Raw genomic sequence first — 23,024 nt, 5'->3', positions numbered from 1 at the left:
TCTCTCTCATCCTTGATGTTTCTCTGCCTCCCTTCCTCTCTGAAATCAATAAAAATATTTTTTTTTTATAAAATCTACCCTAATATCTGTGACCAGGACTGCCCTTAACCTTTAGAAGTGGGGATTGGGAAGAGACCGCTAAATATATACAAAAAGCGAGCTGCAGGCAATGGGGATCGGGCGCAACAGCCCCAGGCCGCAGCCAGGCCTGCCAGTGGGAATTTCCCTCCCTCAGACCCAAGGAAAACAGACGCGGGAAATGGGGATTAAGCTGGCGCAAGCACAGGCCCAGGCTGGGTTATCTATAATCTCTCCGCCTGCCCTGTTCTTTGTAGAAGTGCAGTTTTAGTAAACAGAAGTCGTAAATCTAACAGGCCTGCTTTTGCTACATTCCAGACACTGCCCTGACCTACGCGGCCGGCCTGGGTCTGGGGGCCGGTCTGGACTACCTGGTGGTTAGCATTTCAAGCATTTTTTCGCAAAAGGAATGCGCCCACAGAACCAGCACCCAGATCAAAGGCCAGAGGCGGCCAGCCGCAACAGGCTCTCCCTGGCCCCTTCCAGGCCCTCCCCCACCCCCCACGACCCTGACCCTCACACCATGGCCTCAGTTCGCCTGCTTTTGAACTTTATAGAAACGGGGTGTTATGTTCCCCAGCTCCTTCGTTCTACATTATGTTGTAGCGTCCAACCATGTGGTGGAGTGTAGTTCTCATTTATTCATTCTCTCTGCTCCTCTAACCGCCAACTGCTCCTGTTGAAGGGCCAGATAACAAATACTGGAGGATTTGTGGGCCATGCGGCTTCCGTCGGGAGGACCCAACTCTGCCATCGTCGCATAGAAGCAGCCAGAGACAATACCCAGATCAGGGGCTGGGGCTGGGTGCCACTCGCGCTTGATGTACGGACACTGGATCTGAATTTCATAGCATCTTCATTTGTCACAAAACATTCCTTTCAGCTGTCTTGCAATCATTAAGAAATGTAACAACCGCCCTGGCCAGGGTGGCTCATGCACTGAAAGGTCACTGGCTCGATTCCCGGTCAGGGCACAGGCCCGGGTGCCGGCTCCATCCCCAGTGGGGGGCGTACAGGAGGCAGCTGATGGATGGTCCACTCTCACATCAATGCAGGGAGGACGGGGCCCGGGGAACATCAAGCTCAGAGCCAGACCTCGGTTAGACGGCAGCTAAAACTAATAGCCCCCCAAAAAGCTTCATTTCTTCCAGGCTTGCCAGAAGCTCCAACAACAAATCACAAGCCGCCTTTACAGAGCCCCCTTTCTTGCCACCTGCGTGGCTCACACATGGCACTGAGCTCAGGGGCCCTTGGTCTCAGAGGGGGTGTCATTGCACCATGTGGCCACCAGAGGGCGCAGTGCAAGCAGCCCTTCCGCCTGGAGCACCTTGGAGTGGCAGAGAAACAGGCAGGGAGTGCACCTTTCTCCCTCTGCCCAGCATGGACCCCGCCGCCGCCCCAGAGCAGGCCGGACAAGCTGGGCGCCTCCGGTGGCTTCTCTTCTCCTGCCCGCCCTCTGGCTCAAGCGCTTCCCCAAATGCGCTGGCAACGGACGAGCCTTCGACATAGCATGTTGGCCAAGGCAGCTGCATCAGAATACACGGGGCCTGATGCCATCTACATGGGGTCATACAAATGACTTCCTGTGTGGGTGGCAACACGGATGTCCCCCTTACAATCCATGAAGCCACGCATTTAGGTGTGACGCACTTTTTGGCGCGTTTGTGATACTTTGCAATTTTAAGACGCTTCAAGGGACGGCCTGCCCGTCAGCAAGAGCAGCTTCTGCGCACAGTTTGCCTGTGTGGCTCCTGCCCGGGGGCATCCATTCTGCTGGCGCCAGGATCGTCCTTGTTCTTTAGAGCACGTGCCCGCCCACACTCCTGATGTCCAGAAGGTTCTGGTGGAGGGGGCTGTGCCGGAGAGAAAGCCTCTGGTCACATGAGAAGAACTGTCTGAAATGCTCGCTGGCCCTAGCTGGTGTGGCTCAGTGGCTAGAGCATCGGCCTGCGGACTGAAGGGTCCCGGGTTCGATTCCGGTCAGGGCACATGCCCGGGTTGCGGGCTGGATCCCCAGCAGGGGGCATGCAGGAGGCAGCCGATCCATGATTCTCTGTCATCACTGATGTTTCTCTCCCTCTCCCTCTCCCTTCCTCTCTGAGACCAACAAAAAGAAGTATGAGACGTGTGCGTGTTCGGAGGCGCACTGCCGCTGCTGCGTGCTGAGGTGTTCTGTTTGTGTCCAGCGGAGCGGGATGCTGTGAAGGAGGCGCAGGTGGCAGCGTGCAGAGTGGCCCGGAGAGGGCCAACTGGAAGGTGACATGAAGGTGACCCTGAGGCTGACAGCGGGGCACGGTGTGGGCGGGGGCACCTGGACCTCCGAAGTCGGGTGCGGGTGCAGCATCAGCCCATTTCACAGGTGAGCGCAGGGCAGCTCCCTCCGCCGAACTGTGCCCACCCGTGGGGTGCCACCAGCCCTACGAGCGTCTCCAGCAGGCCCCGGGAGCCGGGGGGCAGGGAGCAAAGAGAAGCACCCCAGTGGCTCCCCCCAGAGGCTGTCCGGCCCCAGGGACACCGCGCAATGTCACTGGCATCGAGTGGGTGGAGGCCAGGGACGCTGCTCAGCATCCCACAGCGCACGGGACGGCGCCACGTGGAGAGGGACCCCGCCCCAGTGTCACCCGTGGCACCCAGGAAACTGAACCAACGAGGAAGAGCTAGAGAAAGCGGCCGAGGCCCAGCCACCTGCTTCGGGGTCGCCTCCAAGTGAGGACGTGAGAGGGAAGCTGGTGGGAGACTCACTCCGTCAAGAAGTTTCTCGGAAATAAACCTGGATTAGCCGAGTCACAACATCTACTACAGGCAACACAGAGTCAACCTGTTAGGCTACCCCCGACGGGAGCAAGCAGCTCCACCACCGCCGGCACACAGGAACAGCAGGCCTAGGCCAGGACACACCAGAACGAGCTGGGAAGCCGGGGCCGAGGAAGCTGGCTTGAAACAGGGAGAGGGAAAAGACACATGTGCACAGGAAAACCACTCAGCGGAAGTGCCCGTGGAATTCTCTCCCCTGTAAATGCCTGTCCCGTCGTCTCTCACGGCCGGGACCTCCCACTGCAATCACTCAGGTCCAAAGCCCGGGCCCCCGACAAAACCAAGGCAGTGGGCAGAGGGCGTGGGCTCCCCGCGGTGCTACAGGTCGGGGCACGTCCACGGGGGCAGGAGGGAAGGGGAGACGCCCACATAGAAAGCCACCCCACCCCCCACACGTGCAAATGCCAGGGGCTTGCAGTGACGGGCAGACACCCAAACCCCACTGGTATTGGGGCTACTGTACCGAAGGCTTCAGGCCATGAAGATGGACGTCGGGTATACATTTTCATGAGACACAGGCAGTTGTACACGTTACTTAAAATCAATGCACTCGGCCTGGCTGGCCTGGCTCAGTGGTTGAGTGTCGACCTAGGAACCAGGAGGTCAGGGTTCGATTCCCAGTCAGGGCACAGGCCCGGGTTGCGGGCTCGATCCCTAGTAGGGGGCGCGTAGGAGGCAGCCGACCCATGATTCTCTCTCATCATTATGTCTATCTCTCTCTCCCTTTCTCTTCCGCTCTGAAATCAATAAAAATATCTTTTGTGAAAAATCAGTGCACTCAAAGGCATCATCAATATGCCCTAACTTCCAATCGATGTACGTAAACCTTGCACGCAATGTACCTAAATCTCTCTCCTCCCCAGGCCGGGAAAACACACCCCATGAACAAATGTGGGGCCATCAGAGATTGGTGGTGCTTCAGAAGGGGCAAGGGGATGGCAGCCGCAGCCAGCGGAGCTGACGTCCCCTCCCAGAAGCCCCCGGGCTCTTCCCAGTGTATTTGCTACCAAAGCTGCGTAACAAGTTGCACCAGAACGCAGCAGCTACGCCTGGACATATGTGACCTTGCAGTTTCTGTGGGTCAGGACGTGGGAAGCACTTGGTTGGGTCTTCCCGGCTCGAGGTCTCTCAGGAGGTCATGGTCAAACCATGGGCCCTGGCTACTGCCATCTGAAGGCTCGACGGGGGCAGGAGGCCCCACTTCCCAGGTGGCTCCCAGGCGTGCTGGCTCTTGGCGGGAGGCCTGGGTTCTGCTCCACCTGCATCTCCGCAGGACTGCCCGGTGCCCTCAGCACGAGGCAGCTGGCTTCCTGCAGAGCAGCGACCCGAGGGACAAGTCTAAACGGTAGGGTCTCTTGTGACCCAGCCTCGGAAGCCATACACCATGGCTCCCACAGTGCCCTGTCGGTGGCTCAGGCCAGGCCCGGGTGCCAGGGTGGGCGGGGACTACATGCGGCATGAACTCCAGGAGGCAGGTGATCAGGACCCACCTTGCCTGCGACCTCACCAACTTCACGTTCATCTGAGATCAGGGGTCTGGCCTTTGTCAACGCAGACACCTTCAGGGTATGAAGGGCCACGGTCCATTCACCCCGCCCAGCTCCTCCTCCAGACCCAGGCGGGGGTCCCTGGAGGACACTGACCAGAGGTGTTGACAGTGAGAGGGGCCCCTGGTGGCTACAGGGTGAGGGCCAAGGGCCACAGCGCCAAGGACAGTCACAAGTCCCAACAAGAGGAAAGCTCAGAGGCACAAGACGTGCAGAAGGACATGTGAGAAGTAAAATTTGCCTGGAGCCAACAAAGCCGGGGAGGGCCACTCCCTGCTCCTGCTGCTTCCTCCCTGGCCCGCCTCCCACCCCCCCACCTGGGCTGCGCTCCCCTCCCTTCCGCAGGACTGGGGAGCTGCGGGCGGGCGCCTCCCTCCCGGCCTGGTTCCTCCGGCCCGGGCCTCCGGCGGCCTGTCCCGTGTTGGAACAGAGCCTGCGAATTGGAAAGGGACTCAGGCGGGTGAAACAATGGACTTGGTGTCCTCACATCCCCACCCCTGGGGCAGGGAGAGGGGCAGGAGGTCGCCATGCGCCCCGAGCCAAGGTCAAGGATGGAGAATTTCCCCGAGGCTCCTGTCACAGTAACAGCCTGGGTGGCGGGGAGAAGGGGACATCTGTAATACCCTAAATGAAGATGATGATGAGGATGATGATAATAATAGCCCTGGCAGGTGTGGCTCAGTGGATAGAGCATCGGCCTGCAGACCGAAGGGTCCCGGGTTTGATTCTGGTCAAGGGCACGAACCTCGGTTGCAGGCTCCTCCCCGGCCTGGGCCCTGGTCGGGGCTCGTGCAGGAGGCAACCAGTTGATGTGTCTCTCTCACATCGATGTTTCTCTCTGTCTTTCCCTCTCTCTTCCACTCTCCCTAAAAATCAATGGAAACATATCCTCGGGTGAGGGTTTAAAAAAATAATCATCATCATCATAATCATAATAACAGCTCCATTAGAGCACATGCTGGCACAGCTAGTGTGTCCAGTTGTTAGGGCTCTGACCCCACGCCCCTCAGGCCCACGCTAAGCAAACGGAGGCGGGGAAGGTTCGGCCACAGGCCCAAGCGTCACAGATGGGAGCCGGGGCCCGAGGGGGCGAGCCGCCTGCTTCCCGAGAGGGACCTACTGGCCGCTTTTCCCCCAAACTGCCGCAGCCTAAGCCAGGCGCGGGGTTACCTCTGCCCTCGGGCGGGGGCAAGGCTCCGCTTCCCCGGGACACTATGGGAGGAGCTGGCGCTGCCAACACAGGACAGAGGCCTGCGGCTCTACCAACAGATGGCCGCAGTTCCGAGCCCAGAAGCCTGAGGTCGCCATGGTGACGGCAGGCTGCTTCCATCTGCCCGGGCTCGCTCCCTGGCTGCTGGACGGCCCTCTTCGCCCCGTGTCCCTTCACCCTGTCCTCTCTGAGCCTGTGGAGAAACCCCCTCTTCTTTTTTTAAGTATTTTTTTTTATTGATTTCAGAGAGGAAGGGAGAGAGAGAGAGAGATAGAGAGAGAGAGAGAGAGAGAGAGGCATCAATGATGAGAGAGAATCATGGATCGGCTGCCTCCTGTACGCCCCACACTGGGGATGGAGCCCACAACCCGGGCCTGTGCCCTGACTGGGAATCGAACCATGACCTCCTGGTTCATAGGTCAGCGCTCAACCCCTGAGCCATGCCGGCCGGGCCCAAATCCCTCTTCTTATAAGGACACCAGTCAGACTGGGTGAGGGCCCCCTAATGACCTCATGTGAACTGGATGACCTCTGTGAAGCCACTGTCTCCAAATCAGGTCGCATTCTGAGGGGCTGGGCACCTTCATGTGAGTTTTGAGGGGCACAATTCAGCCCATGACAGCTGCTCCATGTCCCTCCCTCTCTGGGACCTCCTCAGACGCCCCCCCTCTGACCATGGCCTTCCACAGCGCTCTGCTGTGCTGGTGTAGGGCATGCCCTCATGGAAAATGAAATTCAACAGGTGTGGCCCTGCCGGCCGGCCGGCGTGGCTCAGGGGTTGAGCGTCAGCCTATGAACCAGGAGGTCACGGTTCCATCCCGGTCAGGGCACATGCCCGGGTTACGAGCTGGATCCCTAGTGTGGGGCGTGCAGGAGGCAGCTGGATCAATGATTCTCTCTCATCACTGATGTTTCTCTCTCTCCCTCTCCCTTCCTCTATGAAATCAATAAAAACATATTTTTTTAAAAAGTTAACAGCCCTAGCCGGTTTGGCTCAGTGGATAGAGCGTCGGCCTGCGGACTGAAGGGTCCCAGGTTCGAATCCAACCAAGGGCACCTGCCTGGGTTGTGACCTCGATCCTCAGTAGGGGGCATGCAGGAGGCAGCCGATCAACAATTCTCTGTCATCATTGATGTTTCTATCTCTCTCTCCCTCTCCCTTCCTCTCTGAAATCAATACAAATATATTTTTTAAAAAGTTACCAAATGCCTGTGACCAGCAGCTTTGTAAAGGTCACACGCAGGGGCCAGCAAACACAGCCCTGCGGCGGCCCTCCGGGTGTCCTCAGAGTGAGGCCGCAGGGCGCTGGCCGCGGGCTGGGTTGCCAAGGTGAGGGCTGCGATGGCAGTGGATGGCAATCAGGGGCCAAGGAAAGGCTGGCGGAGGCGTGACTCAGCCGGAGGAAAAGGACTCGCCTGTCCCCGGCGGACGGCCTCCTCACTGCTCACCACAAGGCCCCTGGCAGCGGCCAGCACCTGCGAGGTTACAGCGCAGGGAAAATTCCGTCCCCGCTCGGCGGCCACAGCCAGGACACCGAGCCAGCCACAGCCGTGCTGCGGGGCAGGCTCCAGGGAGCCACCAGGGCGGGGAGCAGGACGCAGCCTCTGTGTGTGGTCTCCCTCCCGCACGCCCCACACCTGCCTTGGGCATGGGAGCTGGTGCTGCCCGGAGGGCCCAGGCTGGCCCCAGCCCTGGGACAGGCGCACTGTGGCTGAGTGGGGGGCCCAGGCCGGCCCCAGCCCTGGGACAGGCGCACTGTGGCTGAGTGGGGGGCCCAGGCCGGCCCCAGCCCTGGGACAGGCGCACTGTGGCTGAGTGGGGGGTCCAGGCCGGCCCCAGCCCTGGGACAGGCGCACTGTGGCTGAGTGGGGGGCCCAGGCCGGCCCCAGCCCCGGGACAGGCGCACTGTGGCTGAGTGGGGGGCCCAGGCCGGCCCCAGCCCTGGGACAGGCGCACTGTGGCTGAGTGGGGGGTCCAGGCCTACCCCAGCCCTGGGACAGGCGCACTGTGGCTGAGTGGGGGGCCCAGGCCGGCCCCAGCCCCGGGACAGGCGCACTGTGGCTGAGTGGGGGCTCCAGGCCGGCCCCAGCCCCGGGACAGGCGCACTGTGGCTGAGTGGGGGCTCCAGGCCTACCCCAGCCCCGGGACAGGCGCACTGTGGCTGAGTGGGGGGTCCAGGCCGGCCCCAGCCCTGGGACAGGCGCACTGTGGCTGAGTGGGGGCTCCAGGCCGGCCCCAGCCCCGGGACAGGCGCACTGTGGCTGAGTGGGGGGTCCAGGCCGGCCCCAGCCCTGGGACAGGCGCACTGTGGCTGAGTGGGGGCCCCAGGCCTACCCCAGCCCCGGGACAGGCGCACTGTGGCTGAGTGGGGGGCCCAGGCCGGCCCCAGCCCTGGGACAGGCGCACTGTGGCTGAGTGGGGGCCCCAGGCCGGCCCCAGCCCTGGGACAGGCGCACTGTGGCTGAGTGGGGGGCCCAGGCCGGCCCCAGCCCCGGGACAGGCGCACTGTGGCTGAGTGGGGGGTCCAGGCCGGCCCCAGCCCTGGGACAGGCGCACTGTGGCTGAGTGGGGGGCCCAGGCCGGCCCCAGCCCCGGGACAGGCGCACTGTGGCTGAGTGGGGGGCCCAGGCCGGCCCCAGCCCTGGGACAGGCGCACTGTGGCTGAGTGGGGGGTCCAGGCCTACCCCAGCCCTGGGACAGGCGCACTGTGGCTGAGTGGGGGGCCCAGGCCGGCCCCAGCCCCGGGACAGGCGCACTGTGGCTGAGTGGGGGCTCCAGGCCGGCCCCAGCCCCGGGACAGGCGCACTGTGGCTGAGTGGGGGCTCCAGGCCTACCCCAGCCCCGGGACAGGCGCACTGTGGCTGAGTGGGGGGTCCAGGCCGGCCCCAGCCCTGGGACAGGCGCACTGTGGCTGAGTGGGGGCTCCAGGCCGGCCCCAGCCCCGGGACAGGCGCACTGTGGCTGAGTGGGGGGTCCAGGCCGGCCCCAGCCCTGGGACAGGCGCACTGTGGCTGAGTGGGGGCCCCAGGCCTACCCCAGCCCCGGGACAGGCGCACTGTGGCTGAGTGGGGGGCCCAGGCCGGCCCCAGCCCCGGGACAGGCGCACTGTGGCTGAGTGGGGGGCCCCAGGCCTACCCCAGCCCCGGGACAGGCGCACTGTGGCTGAGTGGGGGCTCCAGGCCTACCCCAGCCCCGGGACAGGCGCACTGTGGCTGAGTGGGGGGTCCAGGCCGGCCCCAGCCCTGGGACAGGCGCACTGTGGCTGAGTGGGGGGCCCAGGCCGGCCCCAGCCCTGGGACAGGCGCACTGTGGCTGAGTGGGGGGCCCAGGCCGGCCCCAGCCCCGGGACAGGCGCACTGTGGCTGAGTGGGGGGCCCAGGCCTACCCCAGCCCCGGGACAGGCGCACTGTGGCTGAGTGGGGGGCCCAGGCCGGCCCCAGCCCCGGGACAGGCGCACTGTGGCTGAGTGGGGGGCCCAGGCCGGCCCCAGCCCCGGGACAGGCGCACTGTGGCTGAGTGGGGGGTCCAGGCCGGCCCCAGCCCCGGGACAGGCGCACTGTGGCTGAGTGGGGGGCCCAGGCCGGCCCCAGCCCCGGGACAGGCGCACTGTGGCTGAGTGGGGGGCCCAGGCCGGCCCCAGCCCCGGGACAGGCGCACTGTGGCTGAGTGGGGGGCCCAGGCCGGCCCCAGCCCCGGGACAGGCGCACTGTGGCTGAGTGGGGGGTCCAGGCCGGCCCCAGCCCTGGGACAGGCGCACTGTGGCTGAGTGGGGGGTCCAGGCCGGCCCCAGCCCCGGGACAGGCGCACTGTGGCTGAGTGGGGGGCCCAGGCCGGCCCCAGCCCCGGGACAGGCGCACTGTGGCTGAGTGGGGGGCCCAGGCCGGCCCCAGCCCTGGGACAGGCGCACTGTGGCTGAGTGGGGGGCCCAGGCCGGCCCCAGCCCTGGGACAGGCGCACTGTGGCTGAGTGGGGGGCCCAGGCCGGCCCCAGCCCTGGGACAGGCGCACTGTGGCTGAGTGGGGGGTCCAGGCCGGCCCCAGCCCTGGGACAGGCGCACTGTGGCTGAGTGGGGGCTCCATGGGCCTTTGGGGCTGGCTCCCGGCCTCCCAGGCGCTGTCCCAGCAGACAGGGAAAGCTCGGGCCTGCAGCTTTCGGCAATTCACCCAGCAGCCTGCTGGTCCTGGGAACCACGCAAAGAGCAGCAGGCAGTGAGCAAGTGCCCTGAGCAGAGCTGCAGAAGGAAATGGGGGTGGGGGTGGGGGGGATATACAAGATGAGGGCCCTAGCTGGTGTTGCTCAGTGGATAGAGCATTGGCCTGGGACTGAAGGGTCCCAGGTTCGATTCCGGTCAAGGGCCCATGCCTGGGTTGCGGTCTCAATCCCCAGTAGGGGGCGTGCAGGAGGCAGCCGGTCCATGATTCTCTCCCATCACTGATGTTCCTCTCTCTCTCCCTCTCCCTTCCTCTCTGAAAGCAATAAAAGTATATTGTAAACAATTTGTTTAAATGCAAGATGATGGGAGACTGTGCCCAGCAGCACGGGGAGAGCGAGCAAAGGGCCGGGACATGGCCTCAGGCACCGCCACGGGCCAGCTCACACACCCGGGGACAGAGTGTGCCGGGCGCCAGGGGCAGCGAGAAAGCTGCGCACAGGCGTGGCCCTGACGCCAGGAGACGCGGCCACCAGCCAGTGGCCTGAGGACTCAGGTGACTCCATCCCCAACAGGACAGCCAGCGGCCTTTCCGGCATCACATGCGGAGCGCACCTGCCCCTCTGCTGGCCCCGTGACCGCGCACCGGGTGGCGCTGCCCTGATGGGGGCGGGAGGGCCATGGGGAAGCACGGCGATTACATGGGCAGAACGCAACCCTCTGACAGGCAAGGCCCGCCCAGGTGCCCTAGAATAACCCAGGGGGTGGGCCTCCTGCCAAGCCCCGCGTGCTCTGCCTCGCCTCGGCTGACCCCTCAGCCCTGAGCGCTCAGCCCCAGGGTGCTCAGCCCCCCACGACGCTCTCAAAACTCTCCCTCACTCCCTTTCCTGTCCCCGTCCTGGCCCACAGAGGGGCCGTCATGACCGCCCCGTCTAAGTAGCATTCTCTACCCATCGCTGTCCATCGTGGCCTCCAGCGTAAGCCTTGTGCATCTGGTTCTGGAATATCCCGTCGCCTAGCCCAGTGGTCGGCAAACCGCGGCTGGCGAGCCACCTGCGGCTCTTTGGCCCCTTGAGTGTGGCTCTTCCACAAAACACCACGGCCTGGGCCAGTCTATTTTGAAGAAGTGGCGTTAGAAGAAGTTTAAGTTTAAAAAATGTGGCTCTCCAAAGAAATTTCACTCGTTGTACTGTTGATAGTTGGCTCTGTGGACTAATGAGTTTGCTGACCACTAGCCTAGAGTGACAGGTCTCACCCGGGGCAATTTCGCCCACCAGGGGACATCGGGCAATGTCTGGAGTTTGGTTGTCCCAACCTGGGGGGGGGAGGGTGAGGCAGGGGTGACTACTGGCATCAAGTGGGTGGATGTCCCCGCCATAGAGTATCCAGTCCAAATGCCCAGAGTGTCAACGTTGAGGAAGCCTGGCCTGAATACAGAGCAGGGACCCACCACATGCTTGCTACTCGAGGGAATAAATAGTGACCCTTGAGGCTCCCGCCCACGGAAGTGCCTTTGCGGTTCTCGTGATACTGACGTCTTTTCTCCGGATTCTAATATTCCACTTCTCTTGTCATTCAACACACATTTAGTGAGCACCTACTATGCCACGTGCTCTGTGCCGTGTTTGCAGTGGCGAGTCGGCCACGCATAGTCCCTGATCTCAGAGCCTAGAGGGAGAAAAGAAGATTCTGTAGAAGCGACCAGAGACCTGGGCGCCTCCCCAGCTCTGTCACTACCAGTCACGTGACCTTGGGCAAGTCCCCTGACTTCCCTGGACATCTCCTCCTCATGTGTAAAATGCAAGGATTGCTTTAATTTTTTAAAATAGATTTTTATTGATTTCAGAGAGGAAGGGAGAGGGAGAAAGAGAGAGAAACATCAATGATGAGTGAGAATCATGGATCAGCTGCCTCCTGCACGACCCACACTGGGGATGGAGCCCACACCCCGGGCATGTGCCCTGACTAGGAATCGAACCGAACCGTGACCTCCTGGTTTCTAGGTCAATGCTCAGCCACTGAGCCGCCGCGCTGGGCGGGGTTGCTTAGATTTTGAAGCTAGCTTCCAACATGTAAGTTCCATGCATTTACAGTGGAACCTCGGTTCTCGAACTTAATTTGTTCTAGAAGGCTGTTCGAGAAGCGATTTGTTCACACAATCATTTTCCCCCTTAGAAATAATGTGAATTGAATTCATCTGTTCCAGACCCCCAAATGATTCCCTCTTTTCACCTTTCTTATGGCCAGTGCCTGTCTAGCGGACTGTCTCATCTATAAACAAACACCTCTTTTCTTAAAGGTATAGACCTACTGGCCTTAACTGAGGCCCTTTCAGCCCTGGCGCCAGGGGTGCCCTGCAGGTCAGCACGCAGCATCTAGGCTGGCTCACACGCCGGGCCTCCGCAATGCCGGGCCCCGTGCTTTTCCCGCATCCAGACCAACCGCATGCGCCTGCCTCCTCGGCTGCCCTGCTCCTCGCTCCTTTCACGCCCTTAGCGACACCAGCACTCCCGCGGCCTCTCTGTGTTGGAAAATGGTGCTAACTGTCCACTTCGCCAGCAATTGCTCTCCTTTGTCTGTTGCCCGAGAGACGCCTTTTGCCCTGCTGAGGCCTCAGCAGGAGAGAGTTGTCAGGTGGGAAACCGAAGTTTGGTTCCACAACCGAGACATATTTTCTTTTTTCTTTTTTTTAATATATTTTATTGATTCTTTACAGAGAGGAAGAGAGAGGGATAGAGAGTCAGAAACATCGATGAGAGAGAAACATCGATCAGCTGCCTCCTACACACCTCCTACTGGGGATGTGCCTGCAACCAAGGTACATGCCCTTGACCGGAAATCGAACCTGGGACCCTTGAGTCCGCAGGCCGACGCTCTATCCACTGAGCCAAACTGGCCTCAGCCCCGAGACATATTTTCTGTGAACAACTTGGTCACAACTTGGTCGAGAACCAAACTGCTTGAGATGAGAGAGGTTCGAGAAACGAGGTCTGACTGTACTTGATCACAGAGGATCAGTTCCTCTCTAGCATTTGTACTCATACGACACCATCAGCACTGATGGCAAAAGCTTCGGGGACCCGCGCGTCCCTCCGCAGGGGCTGGTTCAATAAGGGACCACAGGGGGCCGCACTGTGAGCGTGCTGATGGGAAACATCTGGAGACAGGGGCCCCTGGGCTCTGGTGGGAACACTCCTCATCGCAAGACCTCAATCAACACCCCCCATGTCCAAAGGGTCTACGTTTCCTTTCCATCTTTTTTTTATATATATATTGTTATTGATTTCAGAGAGGAAAGGAGAGGGAGAGAGAGAGAGAGAAACATCAATGATGAGAGAGAATCATGGATCAGCTGCCTCCTGCACGCCCCACTACTGGGGATGGAGCCCACAACCCAGGCATGTGCCCTTGACCGGAATCGAACCTGGGACCCTTCAGTCCACAGGCTAAGGCTCTATGCACTGAGCCAAGCCAGCTAGGGCACCTTTCTATCTTTTAAAAAACCTTTTTATTCTGAACATTCCCGAGTACACAGAACATTGTCCAGAGGAGCCCAGTGAGGAACGCCGATGGCCCCAACAAGTGTTCTGTGGGCATCTTTGCCTCATCTCGTTCTCTTTCCATTCCCTGGAACCATCGGAAAGTCTAGCGGTTCTCAGCGTGTGATCTGGGGACTTTGAGGGGGTCCTCAAGACACTTTAGGGGGTTCTACGCTCTCAGATTATTTACCTTTTCCATTCTGATTCTCTCGTGAGGGTACAGTGGAATTTTCCAGATGCTACATGACATGGGGTATTGCAACAGATTGACTGTAGAAAGAGGTATGAGAATTCGTGTCTTTTATTTAGCCATTCATGAATGAGATCCCCCCAAATGGCTTTTTAAATGTAAGAGTAACTTGTTCTCCCAGGACACTGCGTCCCTGCCGACTTCAGCCTGCGTCTCCAAGCACAAGCCCGAGTGCTCAGAGCGCCGCCCCCGCTGGCGACAACGTGTCCCGACGCCCCTGCGCCTCGGCTCGCTGCTCTGTGTCTGCGATCCAGGTGGCTGAGCTGGGCGCCAGCCGCATCTCAGAAAACGCCCAGCGGTGTCCTCCTATCGGCCCTTCCGCAGCCACAGAAACAACCCAATTACCATGCCTAGTCCAGATGTCTGCCCAGGCCAGGAGCCAATCAAGAGCGACAAGTCATGCCCAGCCGGTGTGGCTCAGTGGATTGAGCATCGTCCCACGCACCATAGAGGTCGCTGGTTCGATTCCCAGTCGGGCACAGGCCTGAGTTGGGGGCTCCATCCCCACTAGGGGGGGGGGGGGGGCAAGCAGGAGGCAGCCGATCTATGTTTCTCTCTCATCGATGTTTCTATCTTCTCTCCCTCTCCCTTCCTCTCTCTCTCTAAGAAACGAATAAAACTTAAAAAAAAAAAAAGAGCTACAAGTTATATTTGGTTATTGTCAAGGACTGGATGTGTCCTGTCCCAATTCATAGATTGCAATCCTCACCCTCAACAGGATGGTGCTAGGAGGCAGGGCCTTTGAGGGGTGATCAGGTCATGAAGGGGGGATCCCCTGAATGGGCTAGCGCCCTTTTAAGGAGAGGCCAGAGGCCTGGCTGGCTCTCCTCCCACCAGAGGACACAGGAGAAGGCGCCTCTGTAGCCGGAAGAGGGCTCTCTCACAACCCGGCCTCGCCAGTACCCCGACCCTGGCTCCCGCCGCCAGCGCCGTGAGAAGTAAACCAGGCTCCGGCCCCGGCAGCTGGCCCGTCCCGGAAGTCTCATCGGATGGAGAAGCCCCTTCTCATTCTCTTGCCCGATGTGACCTGTAGCAGGGACAGGGCGATGGCCCCCTGGGTGCCAGCCTCCGACGCACACGAGGGGGTGAGGGCCCACTCTGGGCTGTGGGACCCAGAGGAGCTGCCTGGACGGCCCCGGTGCCACCTGTGAGGCCAGTGGCCGTGGGAGGATGAAGGTGGCAGCTGCGCCCAGCCCGCCACCTGGTGGCTGTTCCACAGGGAACACCAGCGCTCCCTGACACACCGCGTCTCCTGGGCCAGGAGAGCCCGAGAGAGCTGACGGCCAGGGGACGGCAGAGGGACACACTGCAGTCCCGGACAGACAAGGACAACTGTCCGGCTATTCTGAGTCCACACACACAATGCCCCTGCCAGCGCCTCTTCCTGCCTGGGGACCTTCCCAGCACGTAGGCCCTCTTACATCTATCTGCTCCCCAAAAAGCCCAGGGAGCAGGACCAGCGAGTGCAGGTGGCCCCATTGTATGGATGCGGCAACCCCTCCGAGGGGCAGGGCTGCGGCCAAAGCCACCCTGCCGAGTGGCAGCGCCAGGCTGGAGACCAAGTTCCGCACTGAAGCTGAAAGCACGTGACCCCACTGCTATTTCTTTGTTGTTGTGACTCCTCATCGGAGGGTATTTTTCCATCGGAGTAGAAAGGAGGGGGAGAGACATAGAGAGAGAAACATCAATGAGACCGAGACACATTGATTGCTTGTCTCCCCACGTGCTCCCCAACCAGGGCCAGGGATCGTGCCTTGGACCGGAATCGAACCTGGGACCCTTCAGTCCTCAGGCTGACGCTCTATCCACTGAGCCAAACCGGCCAGGGCTTGACAGCTGTTTCTAAAAGAGCCCTCCCATTGTGATTCCAGCATACACAACAGCATGGAAGGGCGTCCGATCTCCGACCAGGGGCTCAGCATCAAACCAACCACAGGAAGCTGAATTCTAGAACACAGGAGCCAGAGGGACCTGGAGGGACCTCCGAAATCAGTGGTTCTCAGCTGGGCAGTGGACCCCCCCCACACACACACATATACACACACACACACACACACATACACATACACACACATATACACACACACACATACACACATACACATACACACATGCACACACATACACACACGCACATACACACGCACATACACACGCACATACACACACATACACACACATACACACATATACACAATACACATACACAAATACACATACACATACACACATGCACACATGCATACATACACATATACACATATATACACATACACAAATACACATACACACATACACACATACACACATATACACACATACACATACACACATGCACACACATACACACACACACACACATACACACACACATACAGGGGACAATGGTGACATTTTGGTTGTCACGACTTGGCACTTGGCGAGAAGGGAAGGTTTGTTACTGGCATTTGGTGGGAGGCGGCACAGCACCCCCACCACGACAGAATGATCCCGCCCCAAGTGTCACTAGTGCCGAGATGGAGAAACCCCGGTCTAAATTCCCGCGTTACTTCAAGTACAAAGAAACTGAGGCTCGCCCAGCCAGAATGGCTCAGTGATGAGCATCAACCTAGGAACCAGGAGGTCAGGGCTCCATTCCCGGTCAGGGCACAGGCCCGGGTTTCGGTCGCCATCCTCAGTGGGGGGCGTGCAGGAGGCAGCCAGTCCATGATTCTCTCTTATCATGGATGTTTCTCTCTCTCTCCCTCTCCCTTCCTCTCTGAAATCAATAAAAAATTATTTCCTTTAAAAAAAGAAACTGAGGCCAAAGACACAAAGTGACTTCCAAGGTCACACAGCTCAAAGCCAGAAGTGGAACCCAGAACTCAGCCGCACCCCTCTATCCTCAGCGCTGCTCTGCTGGGGCTGGGCCCGGCCCGGCTGGGCAGAAGTGAGGGTGGGAACCGAATGAAGCCAAGCAGAGCCAAATGAAGACCATGGCAATAGGGAAATCAGCAGCGCACAGGGCACGTGCCCTGGGGGAGGAATGCCCCCTCAATTACCAACTAAACCGCATTGCTGTGCGGGTCCCAGTAGCCGCTGGCGGGTCCCCTCTTCCGGGGTGCGTTCCAGCACAGCCCGCTGCCGCCGCAGCTCCCAGAGGGCTGGGCCTCCAGGGAAGGCCCCGGGCTCCGCCTAAGGATGCCCACACCTGGCCGGGCCTCGGGTTGTTTTTGAACCGGAGAAAGGAATCTAAACACAGGTCCGGCCCACTTAAGAGTCCGCACAAATCCCACCACACGGAACAGCCACCCGCCCCCTCCATCTGCCGCTGAGTCACCAAGGCCCTTCTCTCTGCGAGCTAATTACTCAGCAAGGGAACCCCAAAGAACGCTGGGAACCCTTGGGTTTGGGTGTTCCTCTCCACCCCACCCCCTCCCAAAGACCATTTTGTTCTTAAGAGATGTGTTCTTAAAGGAGCTGATCCCCTCTCTCTTACCCTCGCATGCTACCCTTACAGGCTGCATTGCATAATTGTATTGTATTGTCGTTTGATTGGATACTGCTATTTTTAAATCTACTCAGAACACCTGGTGGGGGGGATACATTGATGAGACAGCCCCTCGAAATGCCGGCACCTTGCAAAACAATGCAAAACGCTTTCGATTGCACATCTAGCTCTTTAAATGGCTGACCAAGAACTTTCCATCCCCTTCCGAGCAGAGCAGCTTTTGCTGTAAAGAAATCGGGCTCAGCGCTGAGGACAATCCCCGTCAGGAGAACTGGTAAAGGGGCCATTATTCGCGCAGCACAATGACAGCTGCAGACAGCGGTGGCGATCTGGGCCAAGCCCGCCTCTCCTTCATTCTGCACGCGCTGGCGCCCATTCCGGCCTCTCCCGCCCGAGCCAGAGGCCAGGTCTTCCCGTCCGGCCCCCGCCCACTTTCTCGGGGGCGGGGGGGGGGGAGGGGGCATGCAAAGATCCAAGTCACGCGTGGCGGGCAACGGCCCCTCTCCCGCCCCCCCCCACACCCCCTCGCGCCGGGGTGCATGCAAAAGCGCTGCGGCCGGAGACCCCACTTTGGCTTTCTGGGGCGCCGCCGGCTGAGGCCCGCGGCCGGGGCTCGGGGACGCGCGCCCCTTACCTGCAGGGCCGCCCGCGCAGCCCGGCCACCCACCTGCACAGCATCCTAGCCCCGAGCATCCTTTCTGCCAGCGGCGCCCGCGAGCGCGGTGACGTCACCGGGGGCGGGGCCCGCGCCGCCACGTGACCCCCTCGGGCCGGCGCCGGGTAGCGGGCGCTGGCGGGTGGGCGGGGCGAGACGGTGGGCGGGGCGAGACCCTGGGAGTCGCAGGAGGTGCGGAGCGGGTGGCCCGGGCCGGCAGCCCCGCTCCAGCCGCCCGAGTGGGCTGAGCTCCCGCGCAGCGCCCGGCTCTCCACCGGCCCTGGGAACAATGGCACAGAGCGGGAAAGCCACAGCATGGCGGGCTCCGCGCACTAATAGGATTGCCAGAGAGCCAGCCAGAAGGGGATTAGTAGCGAGAGGAAATCATTCCGTTTTATGTTTAAAGTCTCCAGCAAATGCAATGGAGAAGTAAACAGGTTTTCTGCCAACCGAGCTGAGTGCATGGACATACTTGGCAGGGAGGGTCAATGTTTCAAATCATATGTGAAACATGATAGCAAATCCATTCGCGTGAAGCACGTGCATTAGGGAACGTTATGCTAATTGCGCTGATGAAGAATGCTTCTGATCACTCTCCACAGCGACTTTCCAATGTTAACCTGGATTTGCCAAAGACAAAGCGAGTGACAACATATTGATACCACTTACTTGAGCATCTGATTGGTTAAAATCAAGCCCTGTTGCGGGCGCATGGTTGTACACATGTCTGTTTTCTGAAATCTTCTGGCCAGGCATCTGATCTGCCTGACACGACAGAGTTCATTCCCAGTCGCTCATTATTTCACGTTTTCTCATTTGTATCACACTCTGCAGAAGTGAGTCATCTTACGATTCCAGAGAGTATGCACAATGTCAACATCCCCCGTGCACAACTGACAACAGCCTTGCCTAGAAAGCCCCAGACTGGGGTCATTTCGGAGATTTGAAAACTCAAGCAGCGAACATACCGACTTGCCTTGCCAACCCACACAAGCCTTCTGAGCTGGGCGAGGGCCAAAGCGGGCGCTGTGTGTATTCCAATCTCCCATCGGCTGGTTCACTGGCACCCAGTCTGAATCACCATTCTCACGCTCCCTGGCCCCCGCCCCGGAGGGTGTGAAATAGATTCTCTTACCAGCAGGCCGGGGCTGGCTGCCCGGCCCTTCAGTCCCGCAGCTCTCCTATTTCTAGATCGCACCCCCGCATGTGACCACCGTTCCCTCCAGATGAGCCAAATCGCTGCTCAGAGGCCAGTCCCCCATGTGAGGCTAAACAGGCCCTCCCTCGGCCATCGATTCTTTTCAGCACCAGATGTGACAGATCAACAAAGTGGCCGTGTGGTTTCTAGGTCACGCGTCTCCGGTTTGTTTCTGTGAGTGACAAGCAACTTACCCTGTGCTTCAGGTTCCTGAGATAAGAGTCCAAACGCCACGGAAATCTGCTCCTGTGGGTCCGGGGTCTGAGGGAGATAGAAAGCGGCAGGCTCACTCTCCTGCCTGGGGTGACTGTCAATTTCAGCCTCACACTCCCAGGCCTGGCCACCCCGCCCCCCCCCCCCCCCCCCGCCAGCCTGGGGCGTCACGTGCTCGGCCCAGCCACTCAGCCCCGCCGCTCAGCCCGGCCTCCCAGCCCTGCCCAGCCGGCTCTGTCACCTCTGGCCTCGGGAGGCCGGGCAGGCCAATCTCCTTCGCCTACACCCGGTGCGTTCATGCCCAGAGAGAACCCGGAGTCCCGACCCAGGACGCCTTCCCAGAACCAGTGGGGCGCGGGGGTCCCCATAAAATGCCCTCCTGCGGCCTGAGGTGGCTGGCTCTGTGTTCCGGCTTGGCAGGAGGGCCCACAGTAGACGCACCTTCCCCCTCGGGGGTGACAGCTGGGCCGCAGGTTGGTTTCGCCTTCTGTTTACAAGGTGATTGCTCAAGTGTGAAAAGCATCGCAGCAAACAGGCGCCTCTTCCGGACGCTTGTCTTTCTGGCAAAGATGTTTTTTAATTAAAAAAAAAAGATGCCTCCCATGAGAGTGTAAATTGAACAATCTTCCTGGGGGGGAGGGGCGGTTAGCAATTTTCACCAAAAGCCGCACTAGTAGGTGTGCATCGGTGTGCATCGCTGAAAACCGGCTGGGGTGCATTTGCTCCAGGACTGCGGCCTGGCCCGGTGCGGGAGGGGGGAGTGCGAAGAGTCACCTGGGAGAGTTCGCTGCGCTGTTATTTATGATGGCCAAGCGCCGGAAGCAAGTTAATCTCCAAAACCAGAGGGGGTGGAATGATAAGACATCTGCTCAGTGGAAGACTTAGAATTAACATGGCAGGACAAAGACCTGTATGCACATCTGCATAACCCATGCACATCTGCATAACCCATGGACCCAGACAGTGGGGTGGTGAGGGCTTGGGGATGGGGGAGGCTGGGCCCATGGGGGAAAAAAGGGACATGTAATATTTTAAACAATAAAGATTTTTTAAAGAATTAACATGGTAGCCCTAGCTGGTGTGGCTCAGTGGATAGAGCGTTGGTCTGTGGACTGAAGGGTCCTGGGTTCGATTCCGATCAAGGGCACATGCCTAGGTTGCGGCTCGATCCCCAGTAGGGGGCATGCAGGAGGCAGCCAATCAATGATTCTCTCTCATCATCGATGTTTCTCTCTCCTCTCCCCCTCTCCCTTCCTCTCTGAAACCAATAAAAATATTTTTTTAAAATAAAAATAAATAAAAATTAACATGGTAGTAGATACTTTTTGACATGGAAATACCTTCGCAATTTATTTAATGAAAAAGAGCAAACTCCATAGGATGGTGTGGGGATCGAATTCACGAAAGTATCCAGTGCAGTAGCTCCCTGCTTAGTGGGCTGAGGGATGTTTTACATGTTTCTTCTCAGCTTAGCTACGTTTTCTAGTTTTTCTATGATTAACATGTAGATTAACATGTATTGCTTTTGTAAGAAGAAACAGTTACCGTTGCTTGTTTTATTAAAAGCACCATAGCAGCCCGGCCGGTGTGGCTCAGTGGTTGAGCATCGACCTATGAACCAGGAGGTCACGGTTTGATTCCCGGTCAGGGCACAGGCCCGGGTTATGGGCTCCATCCCCAGTAAGGGGCGTGCAGGAGGCAGCCGATCCATGAGTCTCTCTCATCACTGATGTTTCTCTCTCTGTCTCTTCCCCTAAAAATTAAAAATAAATAAAAACATTTTTTTAAAAAAAAAGGTTGGACTCCATCAGTGTCCCGTTAGTCATCTTCTCCTTCATCTTCCTCTCCTTCATCCCCTCATCACCATCTTCATCTCCACCTTCATCCTCATCTCCTTCTTCATCAACATCTTCCCAGCCTTCCTCTTCATCACCATCTTCGTCTTCTTCCCCTTCCCCTTCTTCGTCATCCATGTCAGGAACCCGGTAGCTGCAATGGATTGGGCCGGATGTCGTCTCCGATGACTTCTCCTAACCCCGTGGTCAGCAAACTGCGGCTCTTTGGCCCCTTGAGTGTGGCTCTTCCACAAAATACCACGGCCTGGGCGAGTCTATTTTGAAGAAGTGGCGTAAGAAGAAGTTTAAGTTTAAAAAATGTGGCTCTCCAAAGAAATGTCAATCGTTGTACTGTTGATGTTTGGCTCTGTTGACTGATGAGTTTGCCGACCACTGCCCTAACCCATCTGCCCCGCACCAGAGTGGTCGCTAAAGCAGGTAAAGCCGCGGCCTCTGCCTCGTGCGGCCTCTTCCTGCTGGCTTTGGGCCAAGTCTGGCTTGGTCAAGTCCTTCCGCTTTCCACTTGATTTCCGTGGACTTCGGAGCCGATCGCCACTCCCATTCAGATGAAATTCTCTGGAGAGAACTTTATGTGTGAAGTAAGGATTTTCATCCAGATAAAAATCTATTCTGTACCCTGATTTAATATCTTCAAATTCTGTCACTTGAACTCTTTGTGGGGTTTTTTTTCCATCTATTTTTATTGATTTCAGAGAGGAAGGGGGAGGGAGAGAGGGAGAGAGAGAAACATCCATGATGAGAGAGAATCATAGGTCGGCTGCCTCCTGCACGCCCCACACTGGGGGTGAAGCCTGCACCCCGGCCATGAGCCCTGACCGGGAATCGAACCGTGGCCTCCTGGTTCCTAGGTGGATGCTCACCCACTGAGCCACACCAGCCGGGCTGTCACTTGAACTCTTGCCAAATAGTGCAGCGCCTCTTGCTCCTCCCCTGGGCAGTGCAGACACTGTGATGGCTGACAAAGGTTCCCCCCCCCCCCCCAGATGGGGATTTGGGCCATCAATTCTGACCTCTTCTGCAAAGGCGGTCGCAGCCTGCTCTGTTCCTGCTTGGCCTCCAAAATCGCCTCCCTGGCCTGTGCCTGGTCTGTTTCATGCTGTGCTTCGCCCTTTCTCCCTTGGCGGGTACTGAGAGGACGGGTCTTCCTGGCTGGGGGAGGGGGGTGGCGGGGGGGGGGGGAGCAGGGAGCTGTCCGGCTCCTCCCAGGAGGGAGACTGGCGCTTGGGGAGACCACAGGGGAGCTACAGGAACAGGCCCCCCGAGGACTGCTGCTCAGAAAAACCTGGAGGAAACAAGATGCCAGCCGGGCACTGGGGTTCATGTTTAATCGTCTGGAGGCCCGGGCTCAACGTCTCTTCCATTTACACTCTCGTCCTGTTCGCCCTGTGGAGCTAGACGGTTCCGGTTTCCGTCTTGCATGAAACGATTCCTCAAATGTTACGTTCCCACCTTCGCGGTTCCTTCCTGCACACGGGCGCCTCTGGTTTCTCCGATTTCTGGTCTTATCCCTCCGAATCCTTGTCCCCTGGATGATCTGCTGCTGGGACATTGGGCGACGCCTGAGAGGGAGGCGCTGCTGGTACCCAGGGGGTGGCGAACGTTCCAGGCCAGGACAGCAACAGGCAGAGGTGGGGAGAAAGAAACCCTGGTCTGCAGTTACGTATAAAGTAGCATTGGATGCCCCAAATGTTTCCTTTCCCAGCCGTTTTTAACCCTTTGCACTCGCTTGCTTTTTTCTCGAGTCCTTTATTCTACTCGGGATTTAATTTTTTAAATGCCCCAGATTTTACTAAGCGCGGCAGTAGAATAAAAAACTGGAGTTTCTTTTCATACAAACTTATTTATTTGGATTTTTTTATATTTCAAATTATTGATACATTCAAAGAGTGATTTTAATCTCGACATCCGAGTGCGAAAGGTTAAGAGTGCACCCTGTTGACAATGTCACCCCAACAAATGTAATTTAAAAACAACAACAGTGCACCATTGTATAATGCGCTGGGAGTTCTGTTCCTGCACCTTC

The 23,024-nt window shown here is 58.7% G+C and overlaps 1 protein-coding gene and 1 pseudogene across 1 annotated transcript in view; both read right to left on the bottom strand.

Moving 5' to 3' along the window:
- The window catches only part of CLCN4 (chloride voltage-gated channel 4), a 64,650-nt gene extending 45,428 nt beyond the window's left edge, over positions 1–19,222 (bottom strand). The window contains exon 1 of the mRNA XM_028132763.2: positions 19,127–19,222. The gene's annotated coding sequence lies outside the window, so the exon portion shown is untranslated. The remainder of the gene's footprint in view (positions 1–19,126) is intronic.
- Positions 19,223–20,963: 1,741 nt separating this feature from the next.
- On the bottom strand, positions 20,964–22,550 carry LOC129148812 (protein SET-like; annotated as a pseudogene).
- Between the last annotated feature and the right edge of the window lie 474 nt (positions 22,551–23,024).

Source organism: Eptesicus fuscus, chromosome 1 (assembly GCF_027574615.1).
Source record: "Eptesicus fuscus isolate TK198812 chromosome 1, DD_ASM_mEF_20220401, whole genome shotgun sequence".
NCBI classification, from domain to species: Eukaryota; Metazoa; Chordata; class Mammalia; order Chiroptera; family Vespertilionidae; genus Eptesicus; species Eptesicus fuscus.
Note: the sequence above shows the minus strand (reverse complement) of the source record. Positions and strands in the feature narration are given on the sequence as shown.